At 44.2% G+C, this 18,132-nt stretch overlaps 1 pseudogene and 1 gene segment (V, D, J or C); one reads left to right on the forward strand and one right to left on the reverse strand.

The window, feature by feature from the left end:
- The window catches only part of LOC136146030 (immunoglobulin lambda variable 1-40-like), a 168,043-nt gene that overhangs the window by 101,027 nt on the left and 48,884 nt on the right, over window positions 1-18,132 (reverse strand).
- Window positions 10,926-11,869, forward strand: LOC136145992 (zinc finger protein 280A-like; annotated as a pseudogene).

Consider the following 18,132-nt stretch of genomic DNA (forward strand, 5'->3'; position numbering starts at 1 on the left):
AAGAGACAACCTAAATGTGCTTTTATGCCACTTAATACCCTACAGGTTTTATTTTGTTTTTACATTAATAAAAACTTGCATGATTATTTATTCAAAGGCTGACAGAAATCCATTCCCAATCGTCGAAATCACTTCCGATTTCAGTATTTCAGTGTTGAGTGTAACTTGGCATTTTTCTCCTTGGTGTGATTCATCTGTAACTTTTTTTTAAAAAACCTTAATCCTTATTTTACCTTAAGCCACATGGTAAAGATAAAAATTTCCTCCAAATCCTGGTTCTCTGCCAACCTGGCAGCACTGAGGCTTTTAACTAATTCTCTGCCCTTCAGAGCTCTTTGCTGAGACCAAGTCCTCTAAGATTCAGAGAAGATGTAGCAACTAAAACTAACAGCACCCCCTGAGAGTGGAGGGCTCCAACTATACCCTGTTTTGTGACCGAAGGAGCTGGGACCGGCATGGACGGCTAAAATTTTGATCTAGGAATGTCCTGGAAATTAACATCACCTTGATTTGCACTTCCCTGGTGGCTCAGATGGTAAAGAATTCACCTGCAATGCAGGAGAGTCCGGCTTGGTCCCTGAATCGGGAAGATCCCCTGGAGAAGGGAGTGGCTACCCACTCCAGTATTCTTTCCTGGAGAATTCCATAGAGGAGCCTGTTGGGCTACAGTACTTGGAGTCACAAAGAATCGGACAGGACTGACTAACACTTTCACTTCACCTTTAATACTGTGGGTAAGCAGATGGTGCAAGTCATCAGTGGTTGAGTTTTTCAATGTGTCACTGTCCATTATGTTTTGGTCCCTCTCTGTCCCACCCTCGCATTTAAGCTGCAAAATCATCCTTTTATGATTTCTTACTCAGGGAATTAGAACTGAGAGCAGAAGTGGCAAGAAGCCAGACGCTCTGCACTGATTAGGTGAGGATGAAGGAGGAGAGTGAAAGAGCCGGCTTAAAACTAAGATCGTCGCATCTGGCCCCATTACTCCATGGCAAATAGAAGGGGAAAAGGTGGAAGTACTGACAGATTTCCTCTTCTTCAACTGTACAGTCACTGCAATGGGGATTGCAACCATGAAATCAAAAGACGGTTGCTTCTTGGCAGGAAAGCTATGACAAACCTAGACAGTGTGTTGAAAAGCAGAGACGTTACTCTGCCGACAAAGGTCTGTATAGTCAAGGCTGTGGTCTTCCCGGTGGTCACGCTTGGTTGTGAGAGCTGGACCATAAAGAAGGCAGAGCGACAAAGAATTCTTGCCTTTGAGTTGTGGTGCTGGTGAAGACTTCTGAAAGTCCCTTGGACAGCAAGGAGATCAAACCAGTCAATCTTAAGGGAGATCAACCCTGAATACTTGTTAGAAGGACTGATGCTGAAGCTGAAGCCACTATATTGGTCATCTGATGTGAACAGCTGACTCACGGGAAAAGTCCCTGATGCTGGGCAAGATTGAGGGCAGAAGGAGAAGAGGGCGTCAGAGAATGAGATGGCTGGATGGCATCACCAATGCAATGGACATGAACTTGGGCAAACTTCAGGAGATGGTGAGGGACAGGGAGGTCTGGCACGCTGCAGTCCATGGTGGTGTAGATACAACTGGGGAAATGAACAACAGCAATCTCTTAAGATAAAACTGTCCCAGGGAGTGTGCAACAGGAAAAGGCTTGTGAGAATAATGGAAGCTCCAAGCTCTCCCCTAGAGACAGAGGAAGTGGGTAGAGGCTGGCCACCTGGATTAGTGTCCTCTTGAAAGGTGTGCCTTCTGGCTACGTTGTAGAGTCTGCTTCTCACACAGCCCTGATCTGTAGGTCAGAAGGCACCAGCCTGTGTCCCGAGAGTCTGATCTCCTCCTGGGTACCAGATTGTCAGTTGGTGTGAGATGCCCAGCCCTGTTGGTGGACACTCAGGCTGACCACATGTCACTCCACGACTGCAAGCCCCAGGGAGCTTCCTCCTTGACCACAGCAATGAACCAGGACTAGAGTTGGCTTTGGGGTTGTCCATGGAAGGAAAGGTGGAAACAGGTCATGTCTGTCTTTCTATTTTTATGTTTCTTTTGTTGACCAGCCAATGCAGCTTGCAGGATCTTAGTTCCCCGACTGAGGATGGAATCCACACCCTCAGCAGTGAAAGTGCAGAGTCTTAACCACTCCAGGACTACCAGAGTGTTCCCAGTAGGTCATATCTTGAGCCTGGCAGACGGCCCAGAAGTCTGACGTTGGCTGCTGAGAGGCAGCCTTTTATGGGTCAGGCTTTGATGAAGTCACCAAACATTCCTCTCTCCCTGACCTGTGGGAGCCCTGTGACCATGGCCCATATCATAGAAGCTTCTGGAGGTAGAGAGGACTGAAGGATGACATACCCCCTCCCCACTCATATTCCTTTCCTGGCTACAGACCCAAATGCCTTCCAATAAGTTCGTCTGATCTCAACCCATCTACAGAAAGCACGCTGACCTCCTTCCTGGAAACCTTCCCTGCAGAAGAGGTTGAACTCATGTCCTCTGCTACTTCCTAACCTAACATGTGAAGGCTTTTTTGTATGTCTGGTGATAAGCTTCAGTGTGTTCTGCTGGACAGCTGTGGTTTATCTTCCTTTTTTTTTTTTTTGGTTAAATCACATACTCCCCTTCACATCCAGGATGGTTTGAGCACAGACCCCACTCTGTTCTCAAGGTTCTGTCCCTCACAGTCTAGGAGAGAAGTAAAAAAGTTGGGGCCAGAAAGAGAGTTGGGTGGGGATCTTTAGCAGAAGTGGTCTGCAAGAAGTGGTCTGCAAGAAGTGGTCCACAGGAGCAGGCTGTGTCCTGGAAAATCTGGGTGGGTGGGCGTTTGTTGATGGGCCTGAGTCACCTGGGAGCTGAGTCATCACCTGCATACAGCCTACCTGTCCTTGAGGTGAGCCCTCTCTAGGGACTCCTGATCTAAAGAACATGTTAAAGGACAAAGGTGGCCCCCAGAAATAACACAGACTTAAACAACAGGAAACTGTTCTCTCCCAGTTCTGGACGCTAGAAGTCCAGGATCAAGATGTTGACAGTGTGGTGTCTCCTTGACGTGCAGACAGCTGCATTCTCGTGTCCTCCCGTCCCTTTATGTCCAAGAATCCTTGATGTCTTGTGTGTCCTAATTTCCTCTTTTTTTTTTCTGGCTGTGCTGCTTCGCTTCTGGGTCTTAGTTTCCAGACCAGGGATTGAACTTGGGCCCTTGGCTGTGAAAGCTCTGAGCCTTAACCACTGGCTTGCTGAGGATTCCCCTCAGTGACCTCGTTTTAACTTAATCACCCCGTTAAAGGTATTATCTCCAAATACGGTTACATTGCACAACGTTGGGGGTTAGAGCTTCTACAGATAATATTTTAAAATTAATTAATTTATTTGACTGCACCAGGTCTTAGTTGTGGCATGTGGGATCTTAGGTCTTCCTGGCAGCATGTGGGATCTAGTTCCCTGATCAGGGATCGAAGCCCAGCTCCCTGCGCTGGGAGTGCAGAGTCTTAGCCACTGGACCACTGTGAAAGTCCCCTCAACATATGGATTTTGCAGGACACAATGAAGCCCCAAACAGGGTTGATGGTAGGGTGATATGCCTGGCTGCACATTTGCACCCTACCAGCTCCTTAGAAATATCTGAGACCTTTGATAACGTAGACTCCCTGGTTCCATTCCTGGAGATACTGATTCTGTGGGTTTGGAGTAAGATCGGCAGAATCAACCAGGACACCAGTACTTTTCAAAAGCTCTCTAGTACTCACTGTTTAATACGGACACCTTAAGCAGCCTGGGCAACACCTGGAGCTCGTGAGAAACTCAGACTCTCAGGCCCCACCCACAACTGTTGGACGAGAATGTGTTTTTGCACAAGACACGTAGGCAGTTCCTTGGATTCACTGAGGGTTAAGAGGCACAGCCCAGATTTGAAAGTGTGGCCCAAACTGAGAAGTTTGGATCCAGATCTCTGGGCTCTGCTTATACCCTAACTTCCTTCAATACAAAGGACATCCAGAAGCCCCTAGAGACAGTGTGGGCGTCCTAGAGTCTCTGAAGGGTGGTGGGGAGGATGAAGCTCCCAGCTCACGCTACAGCATCTGATTGGTTTATTGAGTTGCCAATAACCTGCTCCTCCCAAGGCAGGTGCTCCATGTGTCACATGAAGAAAAAATGAATTCCTCACCCTCAATCCTCAGGCTCTCTTGAAGGAGTAGATTCTTGGGTATTTTAAACATGTTCTTATTGTTGTTTGGGCTTCCCTGTGGCTCAGTTGGTAAAGAATCTACCTGCAATGTGGAAGACCTGGGTTTGATCCCTGGGTTGGGAAGATCCCCTGGAGAAGGGAAAGGCTACCCACTCCAGTATTCTAGCCTGGAGGATTCCATGGGCTGTATAGTCCATGGGGTCGCGAAGGGTCGGACACGACTGAGCGACTTTCACTTTCACTGTTGTGGTTTACTTGCTAAGTTGTGTCCCACTCTTTTGTGACCCCGTGGACTGTAGCCTGTCAGGCTCCTCCGTCCATGGGATTTCCCAGGCAAGAATACTGGAGTGGGTTGCCATTTCTTTCTCCAGGGGGTCTTCCCGACCCAGAGATTGAACCCAGGTCTCCTGCATTAACAGGTGGATTCTTTACCGCGGAGCCACCAATGTTTCCCAAAGTATTGGAGGGTTTCACACCCTGGGATACCCTTCACTTCAGAATCAAGCGAGGCAAACATTGAACTTTCAGATTCCCAGGCCCCCTCCTCTGACAATTTGAGTGTCTTAGGTGTGATATGCAGCTCTGGAATCTCTGTGTTTAACAATGGTCAGGTGATTCTGAGATTTGAGCAATCTTTAGAAGCATATGAAAGTGAAAGTGTTAGTCATCCAGTTGTGTTCGACTCTTTGCAAACCCATGGATAGTAGCCTCCCAGGCTCCTCTGTCCATGGAATTCTCCAGGCAAGAATACTGGAGTGGATAGCCATTCCCTTCTCCAGAAGATCTTTCCGATCCAGGGATTAAACCCCGGTCTCCTGCACTGCAGGCAGATTCTTTACTGTCTGAGCCATCAGGGAAGCCTAGAAGCATAAAGAAGTCAAAATTTTCCTTCCTTTCCCCTAAGTTTTTGCAAACATTTAAAAATTTACATCCAAAATGTTTTTGTCGTAAGTGTAAACACTGGAAAGGATGTAGCTTTTGGCATACAATAAAAATAAACCTTTTAAATAAATAAAACTAGGAATCCCCTGGCAAACCAGTGATTAGTGCTCAATGCTTTCACTCTGGTGACCTGGGTTCAGTCCCTGGTCAGGAAACTAGGATCCTGCAGGAAGTCTCATGGTGTGTCCATAAATAAATAAAACTGTTAATATCATGCTTTCAAATATATCCAGAAGAATATAAATAGCATAGAGTTAAAAAAAATCCTTATTTTTATTTACTTATCTGGCTGCCTTGGGTATTCGTTGTGGCATGCGGGATCCATCATTGGTTCTACTGCCCTGTGGTTTGTGGGATCTTAGTTCCCCAACCACGGATCAAACTCACGTTCCCTTCATTGGAAGGCAGATTCTCAACCACTGGACCACCAGGGAAGTCCCTAACTTGGGTTTTGATGCTCACCAACATTGGAGAAGGACATGGCAACCCACTCCCATATTTTTGCCTGAAGAATTCCATGGATAGAGGAGCCTGGCTGGCTACAGTCCGTGGGGTCGCAAAGAGTCAGACACGACTAAGTGACTAGGCACAGCACTCACCATCAACCGCCTTAAAAGAGTATATAATGAGCTCTTTTTAATGGTCAGTTTTTTTTTCCAGCTTCATTGAGATGTAATTGACATATATTGTGTAAATTTAAGGTGGACACATGCTGATTTGATAAGAAAGGTATTTTTAATGTTGTATCTGGTTAACGCACTTGAGATCATGTTCATTAGTGAACTTCATTTTTGTTCTAATTCAGTGACTCTGTTACCTTATAAAGAATGGAAATACACATATTCCTTGTCTGAAACCCTCCCTCCCCCTAAGAACCTGCGTGCAGAGGGCTATAAAGGCAGTGGGAGAGAAAGCTTGAGATATAATCTAGGTGGTGCAAAGGGGAAGGAGAGAGAAGAGGGAGGGTGAGGGAGGAAGGGGGAGGGAGGGGGACCAGGGTGTGGCCAGACACCCTGACGTGGTTTAAGAAAGCATGAGCCCCTGCCTAGAAAAAGCTCCTGGGGTTCAGCATGAAGATCCACAGTGAGGACCCCGGGAATCCAGTGGGTGCTGAGTCTTCAAGTGCAGATCACTTGGGAGTAAGCTTGCTTCCTGCCCTCCTCACCCCGCCCCTCCACCGCCCCCAGAGGAGAACAGGGGTTTGCTGTTTGCAGCTGGAGAATTTTCTGGCATTGGAAAAAGACCCTTGCCTTGTTAGGTTCCTGACCTCAGCCCGAGCTCTGCTGTAATAGCTGTGTGGACCACCCTCCTCTGCCCTTAAGCTGCTGCTGCTACTGCTAAGTCGCTTCAGTCGTGTCCGACTCTGTGTGACCCCACAGACGGCAGCCCACCGGGCTCCCCCGTCCCTGGGATTCTCCAGGCAAGAACACTGGAGTGGGCTGCCATTTCCTTCTCCAATGCATGAAAGTAAAAAGTGAAAGTGAAGTCGCTTAGTCATGCCCGACTCTAGCGACCCCATGGACAGCAGCCCACCAGTCTCCTCTGCCCATGGGATTTTCCAGGCAAGAGTACTGGAGTGGGGTGCCATTGCCTTCTCCAGCCCTTAAGCTCTTGACCCCCAAATAACTACAGATGCAGATAAATTGGAGATAAGGTGGTGGACCTCTGGATGCCAGAGAGGGAAGTGAGGACTCTCACCACACTGAGACCTGGAAAACAGATCCCTGGGCGAGGCCCTAAAGCCCCACCCACATTCTTTCCTCTCTCTAGCAATTTGGTAGAAAGGTTTCTAGTTGAAAGATCCTGTGGAGAAAAACTGGTTCAGAAACCTGATTGGAGCCCAGTTTAGATACTATAGATTGGATTATAATGGACTTTAAAAGGCTTGGTATCTCCTGATCCAGCCTCACTGAGAAAAGGCTTTTGGAGAGCCAGGTAGGAGTTCCACAGACACAGGACACAGGAAGTGGTGCTGGTATTTCGAGAGAAATCTCTCTGGGACGAGGAGACAAAGACCCTCCAGCTTCACCCTCCACTGGGGCTCAGAGTGAGAAGTGCTGAGCTGAACTGAGTCAACTGGACTTCAGGAGCTGGTGAGTCATGGGGTTTGGAATGCTTCATTCTGTTCTCCGCAGCCGTTAGTCTGCAAAATTTCTCTGTAAAGGGCTAGAGAGTAACAGGCATTAAGGGCGGTCTCTGCCATAGCAGTGTGAAACAGCCTCGGGCAGCAGCAAATGACCACAACTGTGTTCCAATAAAACTTTATTTGTGACACTGAAATTTAGATATCATATAATTTTCATGTGTCACAAAACATCCCTTTGTTTCCCCCAAATTAAAAAAAAATGTAAAAATATTAAACATATTTTTAAAAGTTAAAAAAAACCTAAAACATAAAAATCATTCTTAGCTTGCTGGTTGGAAGAAAAAAACAAACAAACAGGAGGCAAGCCGATTTGTCAATCCCTGTCTAAACCATTTGCCTATATAATGCAGCTAGCATCCCATTAGTGACTTGTAACGTGAATTTAGTAGGCTGGATTCTGCTTATGAAAAATAGAAATTTTCATTAAATCTAAGATGACATCAGCTGTAAGATACAATATTATTCCTTTTCTTTTTTTTGGCCACACTCTGTGGCATGTGGGATCATAGGTCCCTGACCAGGGATTGAACCCATGCCCCCTGGAGTGGAAGTGAGAAGTCTTAAATGCTGGATCACCAGGGAAGTCCCACAGCATTATTTTTCATACCACTATAAAATTTTATATCTTTATATACATATGTATGCCTGTGTGCTCAATTGCTTCAGTCATATTTGACTCTTTACAACCCTTTGGACTGTAGCCCACCAGGCTCCTCAGTCCATAGGATTCTTCAGGCAGGAATACTGGAGTGGATTGCCATGCCCTCCTCCAGGGGGTCTTCCTGACCCAGAGATGGAACCTGCGTCTCTTACATCTTTTGCATTGGCAGGAGGGTTCTTTACCGCTAGGGCCACCATTTACACACAGCCAAACAAACTATGATATGCTACTGATGAAATGTGATCTGGTATCAGAAACGGTCAAATGTAAACTTTAGAATGTTCCTTCGTGTCAGTGAAACGTGTTAATGGCATGGAAGCTATCAACAAATGTATTATATGGAGAGAGATTGTGTTACGAACCTTTCATTTCAATGACCACCACTGCCCCTGTCAGCATCCAGCTACATACTGGCTGCTTTTCTCCCTTGCATGATAGTTTTAAATCACTAAGATTTGGATTTCATTAAATGCTTGGAGAAACGCTTCTCAGCCTTTTGGCTAAGATCGAGCGTAAGTACCTAGGTAGCCAGGAATTAGTGGGTTCGAGCCTGTGGTACAGATAAATGACTGTATTAATAACAGTTACTGTTTATTTATGCAACAGACACGTAGCATCTGATAGATGCCACATGTTGTTCTAGAAACAAAAATACAGCAACCCAATAGCTTTGGAGGTGAATATGGCATATGAGTTGGTGGGGGCTGGTGATTTCTGACATCATGGTTAGGGAAGCCTGACTGAGAAACTGTGGACCAGAAGCAGGTCAGGAGCTGGGTTGCGGTACTTGAGACAGCATCCAAGGCAGGGGGAGCAGCAGAAGTACTGAGAAGTCACCGTCCTACCTCCTCGGTATCCCTGGGAGACTGGATCCAGGAACCCTGCACCTGCAGATACCAAAATCCACGGATGCTCAAGTCCCCTATGTAAAATGGTGTAGTCTTTGCATGGAACTTAAGGAGATGCCCCCGCATGCTTTAAATCATCTCCACATTCCTTATAATACCTAATACAATGCTGATGCTGTGTAAATAGTTTCAAGTACAGTGTAAATCCTATATATATACATATAGTTGCCAGCATGAGACAGGTTCAAGTTTTGCTATTAGAACTTTCTGGAATTAAAAAATATATATTTTGGATCCATGTATAGAGTCTGGTGCCTTCTGGACTCACAGAGTGGAGAGAGTGAGGGGCACCCCCAGCAGACACCTGTAACCTCACGCAGTATCAGACCCTATATACACAATGTTTTTTCTATACAAACATACCTCTGATGCAGTTTATTTTATAAAAGCACAGGAAGAGATTGGCAACTAATAATAACAGGAAAGTGAAAGTGAAGTCACTCAGTCGTCCGACTCTTTGCCACCCCATGGACTGCAGCCTACTATGCTCCTCTGTCCATGGGATTTCCCAGGCAAGAATTCTGGAGTGGGTTGCCATTTTCTTCTCCAGAGGATTTTCCTGACACCCAGGGATCGAACCTGGGTCTCCCAAATTGTAGGCAGACACTTTATCATCTGAGCCACCAGGGAATGTGTAATAATAACATAGAATAATTATAACAATATACTTTTATAAAAGTTTTGTGACTGTATTCTCTATGTAAAAAATATTACTGTACTAATTCAGTGATTTTTTTTTCACCCTAACTAAGCACTTCCTATGCTCTGTGGTCATAACTTCTGCAGTTTGAGGTTTGACAGCAAAACTAACTCAGATTTCTTTTCACTTCTTCATATTCACCACAGATCTTAGCAACCTCAGCATACAATTTTTTCTCTTTTTATATCAAATTGAGAACTTCGATCTTTTCACTTAAAGGTAGCACTTAATGGACTCTCTCTGGCATATCTAAATTGCCAGCATCACTCCACTTATGCCTTGGGGCCATTATTGAGTAAAATAAGGGTGACTTGGACACAAGCCGTGTGACACCTCAACAGTCGTTGTGGTAACCGAGTGACAAAGAGGTGGGATGTGCAGGACTAAGGAGCGATTCACATTCTGGGCAGGAGGAAGCAGAACAGTGAGAGCGTCCAATCACACTCCTCAGAATGACATGCAATTTAAAACTTATGAGCTATTTATTTCTGGAATTTTCCATTTAATATTTTCAGTGAACAACTGAGGGTTAACTGAAACCACAGAGAGTGACACCTGAGATCGGAGGGGATGACCTTGTCCTGTGGTGCCTTTAGGTGGAAAAAGCACTAGAAGAAGGGGCCACTTGAAGCCAGAGGTGGTTGTAAACTGGCCCGTCTCTTCCCGTGTGAGGAAGCACAAGCACCACCACAACCCGAGAAAGAAATCGGAGGGTCCAAATCCAGAGAGGAGGACGGTGACGATGCTGAGGTCATCTTTGCTGAGTGGAGCACATCAATGAGGATGCTGAAACCCTCTTTGTCAGAGTGATTTCAAGTTCAAAGTCAGTCATTTCTAACATTTTGAACAGAGTGACCAGGGACTCATCTTCAAAAAGAAAGAAGGGACATGTGAGTCCAGATCCTACCTGCACGTTGCAACCTGCAAATCTCAGGACCCCAGCATCAAAGCCAGGGGCCGTCTCGCCAGCTTCTCAGTCTGAATGGGGAGGAAGAGACAGTCCTATTATTTTCGAGCCTTCGTCTAAACCTGATTATAAAATGAGTTCTCTGCAAGCCGTGCTTCACAACTCTTCAGAATTGCTCTCTCCATGGCCTCACTGTCTATCTGGAGCTGTTCTCTCATTAGGAGGCAAGGATGAAAGTCCTCTCTGCGATGTCCCACTTCAGATGTAAATTTTAACAGTGGGAATCCTGAAAGACCTAAACTCAGCGGTGGAACCCCAGGGGGACCTGCCTCCGTCATGGCCCCTCCAGGAATCTCTCCTACAAAGAACACAATTATGACCTTGGAAGATCTCCTGACCTCACCGAGCCATGTTGATGGTGGGGCATCATTTTTACGGACTCACGCAAATGACCAGGCATGCTTCAGTCTTATGGATCCAGACAGAACATGTAGCTTGGAAGGGCTGGAGAAAACAGACTTTTTGACTCTAACAAGTCAGAGCAAGACTGTTGATCCCACGAAAGGAAAACTGATCCTGTTACTTGATGACTTTTACTATGGACAGCATACAGGAAATGGGCAGCCAGAACTGAAGACTCATGTGGCCTTTAATTGCCTCAGCTGCTTGAGAGTTCTAAAAAATGTCAAGTTTATGACCCACGTGAGGAAGCTTGAGAAGCAGAAGGGTGACAGCTAGGAGACCCACGCCACCTGCCAGCACTGCCACCGCCAGTTTCCTACCCCGTTCCACATTGTCACATTGAAAGTGTCCACACTTCCCGGGAGCCCTCCGCGGCCTGTAAAATCTGTGAATTGTCCTTCGAAACAGATCAGGTTCTCTTATAGCACATGAAGGACAGTCACAAACCTGGCGAAATGCCCTACGTGTGCCGCGTTTGTGATTACAGATCGTCAGCCTTTGCCGATGTAGAAGTGCATTTTAGAACGTGGCATGGAAACACGAACAATTTGCTTTGTCTGTTTTGCCTCAAAATTTTCAAGCTCTCGACATCCTTCATACATCATGCTTGGAGGCACTGGAACAAGAGGGTCTCTCCATGTTCCAAGTGCCGGCTACTGTTTTTGAACCTGAAGGAGAAGACAGAGCACCAAACCAAGAATCATCAGTCATTCAAAAAGCCAGAGCAATTGCGGGGGTTGCCTCCTGAGACAGAGGTCATGATCCGAACCTCAGTTCAGCTGGGACTGAGAGAGATGGCATCCGTCATTGTGAGGAGCACGGACCCCCAACTGCCACCCAGAATAACTACAAAGATGACTATGAACACAAAATATTCCAGACGTGTTGCAGCAAGGGATCTGGCTAAAAATTATGGTCTACCCACCTCCAGAAATTTGAAAAAGTCCTATTGAGGTTCAGCCAGCTGTACATAAAGACCCTGTCTGGCTTTTGTTGTTCAGTTGCTCAGTCATGTCTGATTACCTGTGACCCTATGAACTGCAGTACGCCAGGCTTCCCTGTCCATCACCATCTCCTGGAGCTTGCTCAAACTCATTCCATTGCGGTGCTGATGCCATCCAACCATCTCGTCCTCTGTCACCCCTTCTGCTCCTGCCTTCAATATTTCCCAGCATCAGGGTTTTTTCCAATGAGTTGACTCTTCCCATCAGGTGGCCAAAGTATTGGAGCTTCAGCGTCAGTTCTTCCACTGAATATTCAGGGTTGATTTCCCTTAGGATTGACTGGTTGGATCTCCTTGCAGTCCAAGGGACTCTCAAGAGTCTTTTTCATTCTCCAGCATCACAGTTCGAAAAGATCAATTCTTCAGCACTCAGCCTTCTTTATGGTCCAGCTCTTCCATCTGTATCTGACTACTGGGAAAACTATAGCTTTGACTTTATGGACATTTGTTGGCAAAGTAATGTCTCTGTCTTTTAATATGCTGTCTAGGTTTGTCACAGCTTTTCTTCCAAGGAGTGAACGTCTTTTAATTTCATGGCTGCAGTAACCATCCGCAGTTATTTTGGAGCCCAAGAAAATAAACTCTGGCTTTACTGTAATTGAAATTGTACTTGCTTCAAAGCAAGTAGCTTTGAAATCTCCATGCTCCTTCCTGGCCACCCTCTGCTCCCCAAAGTAACCACTTCTCTGACCTCTAGCACCAAGGATTCATTTTTCTTTGTTTTAAACTTTAAATTAATAGAATCACACAATAGAGTTTCTGTTCCCCTGGTCTTGGTTTTCTTTTAAATAAGTGAGATGCATTCTTATTGTATGTAGCTGTGGAACATTCTTTTTCATTGCTGAGTAGGATTCCCTTGGATGAATGGGCATAGTCTTATATGTCCATTTTACTATGCCCGAAATTTGAGGCTTTTATTTTGCCTTTTTGAATAAACTGCCTATGAACCTGTGTGTGTCTTTCATAGTAATTTCTCTAGGATAGCTATATCTGTATGTCTAGATATGAGATTTTCTGATAATGCATGTGGTAGTGGTTCAGTTGTTAAGTGGTATTTGACTCTTGCAACCCCACAGACTCTAGACCACCAGGCTCCACTGTCCATGGGATTTCCCAGGCAAGAATACCACAATGGGTTGGCATTTCCTTCTCCGGGGGATTTTCCTGACCCAGGTTTGAACCCTGCATTGCAGGCAGATTTGTTACTGACTGAGCCATTCTAATATGCAGGTACAGTCAAATGCTTTTTCAAAGTGATTGAAGCAATGTGTATTTCCATTAACAGTATTGGCATTTCCATTTCTACCAAACACTTGGCACTGTCTGTCTGTTTCATCATATAACTGAGCAAGACCCTGCAGGGCTTTCTCAGGGACAGACCACTCCCCCACCCCCCACCAATGTACCCTGTCTCTTATTTGTAGAAAAACCTTAGGTCCTAGACCTTCCATGAGTTTCAAAGAACAAATTTAATTAGAAGTGAAAAACTGCAGAAACAAGAAAAAAATCAAGCAAGACAAACAATAATTTGTTGTTGTGCAGCCATGTTCACTCTTTGCGACCCCATGGAGGAGCCACACCAGGCTTCTCTGTCCTTCACCATCTCCTGGAGCTTGCTCAAGCCCAAGTCCATTGAGTCTGTGATGCCACCCAACCATCTTATTCTCTGTCATCCCCTCCTCCTCCTGCCTTCAATCTTTCCCAACATTAGGGTGTAATCTAATGAGACAGCTCTTCACATAAGGTGGCCAAAGTACTGGAGCTTCACTTTCAGCATCAGTCCTTCCAGTGAATATTCAGAGTTGATTTCCTGTAGGACTGACTGGTTTGATCTTCCTGCAGTCCAAGGGACTCTCAAGAGTCTTCTCCAACACCACAGTTTAAAAGCATCAATTAAAAAGGTGCTCAGCCTTCTTTATGGTCCAAATCTCACATCTATACATGACTAGTGGAAGAACCATAGCTTTGACTACACGGACATTTGTTGGCAAAGTAACGTCTGTGCTTTTTAATATGCCATCTAGGTTTGTCACAGCTTTTCTTCCAAGGAGCAAGCATCTTTTATTTTCGTGGCTGCAGTCACCATCTGCAGTGATTTTGGAGCTCAAGAAAATAAAGTCTGTCACTGTTTCCATTGTTTCCTCATCTGTTTGCCATGAAGTGATGGGACCTTTGACTTTGTGGACCACAACAAACTCTGAAAAATTCTTAAAGAGATGGGAATACCAGACCACCTGACCTGCCTCCTGAGAAATCTGTATGCAGGTCAGGAAGCAACAGTTAGAACTGGACATGGAACAACAGACTGGTTCCAAATGAGGAAAGGAGTACATCAAGGCTATATAGTGTCACCCTGCTTATTTAACTTATATGCAGAGTACATCATGAAAAACGCTGGACTGGATGAAGCACAATCTGGAATCAAGATTCCTGGGTGAAATATCAACAACCTCAGATATGCAGATGATACCACCCTAATGGCAGAAAATGAAGACCCTCTTGATGAGGGCGAAAGAGGAGAGTGAAAAGGCTGGCTTAAAACTCAGCTTTCAAAAAATGAAGATCTCAATATCTCGTTCCATCACTTCATGGCAAACAAATGGAGAAAAAGTGAGAACAACAGCAGATTTTATTTTCTTGGGCTCCAAAATCACTGTGGACGGTGAATGTAGCCACAAAATTAAAAGAAACTTGCTCCTTGAAAAAAAAGGCTACCTAGACAGCATAAAAAAAATCTAAGGCATCACTCTGCTGACCAAAGTTCTTATAGTCAAAGCTATGATGACTCAGACAGTAAGGAATTCACTTGCAATGCAGGAGACCTGGGTTCGATCACGCGAAGGACATCCCTGTTTGCTCCCAAATTAGGGAGTCCAAATTCACTCCCTGGTCGGGGTATTAGATTCCCACATACCACAACTAAAAATACCGCATGTGACAATTAAAAATCCTGCATCCCACATGCTACAATGAAGATTGAAGAGCTCTTGTGCTGCAATTAAGACCAAGCACAGCCAAGTAAATGAATAAATATTTGAAAGAAAGAAAGAAAAAGACATGCAAATTCCCTTTTGGTTCAGCAGTTAGGACTTGGTGCTTTCACTGCCAATGGCCAGGGTTCAATACCTGGTTGTGGAACTAAGATCCCACATGTTCCGTGGCATGGCCAAACAAAAACCCAGAGAGATAATTGAGGAGGAAAGAACTCCCAAAGTTTGAAAATGAAGCAACATAACTGCAAACAGGCTGAGGATAGAGTAAGGATTGCCAGGAACCCAAGTGCAAAAGCGGCGCCTCTGTAATTCACAAGCCTCTTTAATGTTGTGGTTTAGGCTCCTCCTACTCCTGCTTCTGAAACTAAATAACTTGTAGCTCCTAAGAGAAATTGTTATGGAAAAAAGAAAACATTTGAACTGAATGATACTGAAAGTAACAAATTTTTTGAGACAGAGCTAAAGCAGTTTCATGTGTTAAAGTGCATTACGTTTGAAAAGAAGAAAGGTTGGCAAAACAATGATCTAAGTCAGTGCTATTCACGGAAGTTTCTGCAACAATAGAAATTTTTAAAATCATTGTTACATGTATTCCCTAATAAGGACAATCAGCTTTTCACATATATAAATGCATATTTTTCTCTTCTGTCAGGTGACCTGTTTATGTCCTTTATCTGGTTTTTCAGACGGAGTGTTCATCTTGTAGGAATTTTTTTTTTTTTTGGCCTTGCTGTGAGGCTTAAGGGATCTTAGATCCTCAACCAAGGATCGAATCTCTGCCCTCTGCAGTGGAAGCACAAAGCTCTAACTACCAGATCACTAGGGAACTCCCAGTGGAAATGTTTTCTATCTCCTTGTCTAATATGCCACTTTGGAGATGTTAAAATGTAGCTAGTGTGACTGAGGTATTAAATCTTTGTCTGTGCTCAGTCGCTTCAGTTGTGTCCAACTCTTTGCGACCCCATGGACTGTAGCCCACCAGGCTCCTCTGTCCATGGGGTTCTCCAGGCAATAATACTGGAGTGGGTTGCCATTTCCCTCTCCAGGGGATCTTCCTGACCCAGGGATCGAACCCGCATCTTTTTACGGGTTGGATTGGCAAGCAGGTTCTTTACCACTAGCACCACCTGGGAAACCTATTAAATCTTTACTTTTATTTAATTTAATTAATTTAAAATTAAAAGATATGGCTAGAGGAACCAAATCTTCCTTATAAATGAGTTCCAATTAATTTGTATACTCAGTAATTTGTGTATCTCTTAGATATTTTCCTCAAGATGAGAGTCCATGCCCCTCCCTAAGTGTAGACTGGGCTTAGTGACTTGTTCCCAAAGAACAGAATATGTCAGGGGGAAGGAGATAACTTTATAGCAGAGGAACTAGTGGTAAGTCATATTGATAGTATGAATCCTTGATGGGAAATGATGAGAAAGATATATTGCCTTGGAGGTATAGTTCTAAAAATATATAAACCCCAGTGCAACCAGGAGAAACATATCAAACCCATATTGAGAGTCGTTCTGCAAAATACTTGTCCCTGAAACACTCCTGAAAATTGTCAAAAGTCACGAAAAGCAAGGAAAGTTTAAGAAACTGCTATAGACCAGAGTACGCTAAGGAGGTATCTGTAGTTTTTTGGTATATATCCTCATGCAATTCGGTATCCTATATGGGAATATGACACTGGAAAATAACATTTGTGGAAAAACTGGTAAAATTTGAATAAAACCTGGAACTTAGTTAAAGGTACTGTACTGAAAGATGCTGGAATAATTGTGAGGCTTAAAGGAGGTCATTTCACATATATACATTTTAGACATTGCAAGTATTTTCTCTACATCACACCCACTTCATTTTGACTTCACTGGTATAGAAATCTAAAGTATGGTATACTTAACTGAATGGACATCTTCAGATACAAAGGAACAATAATGTTTAAACTGTGTGATCTGACCATAACGCAATAATGAGAAATTGACAAAGAAACATCTTTTAAAATGCCATTCATTTGGAAAATATCAATAAATATATTAATACATAATATATATCTCCATGGAATTTTCAGGTAAGACTACTGGAGCAGATTGCCATTATTTATTTATTTTTTATATATTTATTTAATACTTATTTATTTATTTAGTTGCAGCTCATAGGATCTTTAGTTGTGGCATGTGGGATCTAGTTCCCTGACAGGGATTGAACCTGGGCCCCTTGGCACTGGGAGCATGGAGTCTTAGCCACTGGGCCATCAGGGAAGTCCCGCAGATTGCCATTATTTTCTATAGAGGATCTTCCTGACCCGGGATCGAACCTGGGCCTCTTGTGTCTCCTGCATTGACTGGAAAGTTCTTTACCAGTTGAGCGGCCAGGGAAGCCCATATAATATATAATCTTTGCCTTAAGAAGAGAATATTAGGATATACTTGAAAGTGAATGACAATGAACATACTATTCAGCAAAAATGGTGTGACACAGTTAAATTTGTATGGGGAAACGATGGAAACAGTGACAGACTTTATTTTCTTGGGGTTCAAAATGATTGTGGATGGTGACTGCAGCCATGAAATTAAAAGATATTTGCCCCTTGGAAGAAAAGCTATGACAAACCTAGACAGCATATTAAAAAGCAGAGACATTACTTTGCTGACAAAGACCCTCTAGTCAAAGCTACGGTTTTTCCAGTGGTCATGTATGGATGTAACAGTTGGACCATAAAGAAGGCTGAGTGCCGAAGAATTGATGCTTTTGAACTGTGGTGTTGGAGAAGACTCTTGAGAGCCCCTTGGACAGAAAGGAGATCTAACCAGTCAATCCTAAGGGAAATCAACTCTGAATATTCATTGGAAGGACTGATGCTGAAGCTGAAGATCCAATACTTTGGCCACCTGATGTGAAAAGCCAACTCATTGGAAAAGACCTTGATGCTGGGAAAGACTGAGGGCAGGAGAAGAAGTGGGCAGCAAAGGATAAGATGTTTGGATAGTATCACCAACTCAATGGACATGAGTTTGAGTCAACTCCAGGAGATAGTGAAGGACAGGGAAGCCTGGTGTGCTGCATGCAGTCCATGGGGTTGCAAAGAGTCGTACTTGACTGAGGGACTGAACAACAACAACAAATTAAGGTAAATTTATAGCATTACATGTAAGAGAAATGAGAGTTACAAATAATTATCTCAAAAAGTTGTAAAGATGAGCAACAGAACAAACTTATAGCAATA

This window comes from Muntiacus reevesi, chromosome 13, assembly GCF_963930625.1.
Source record: "Muntiacus reevesi chromosome 13, mMunRee1.1, whole genome shotgun sequence".
In the NCBI taxonomy this organism is placed as follows: Eukaryota; Metazoa; Chordata; class Mammalia; order Artiodactyla; family Cervidae; genus Muntiacus; species Muntiacus reevesi.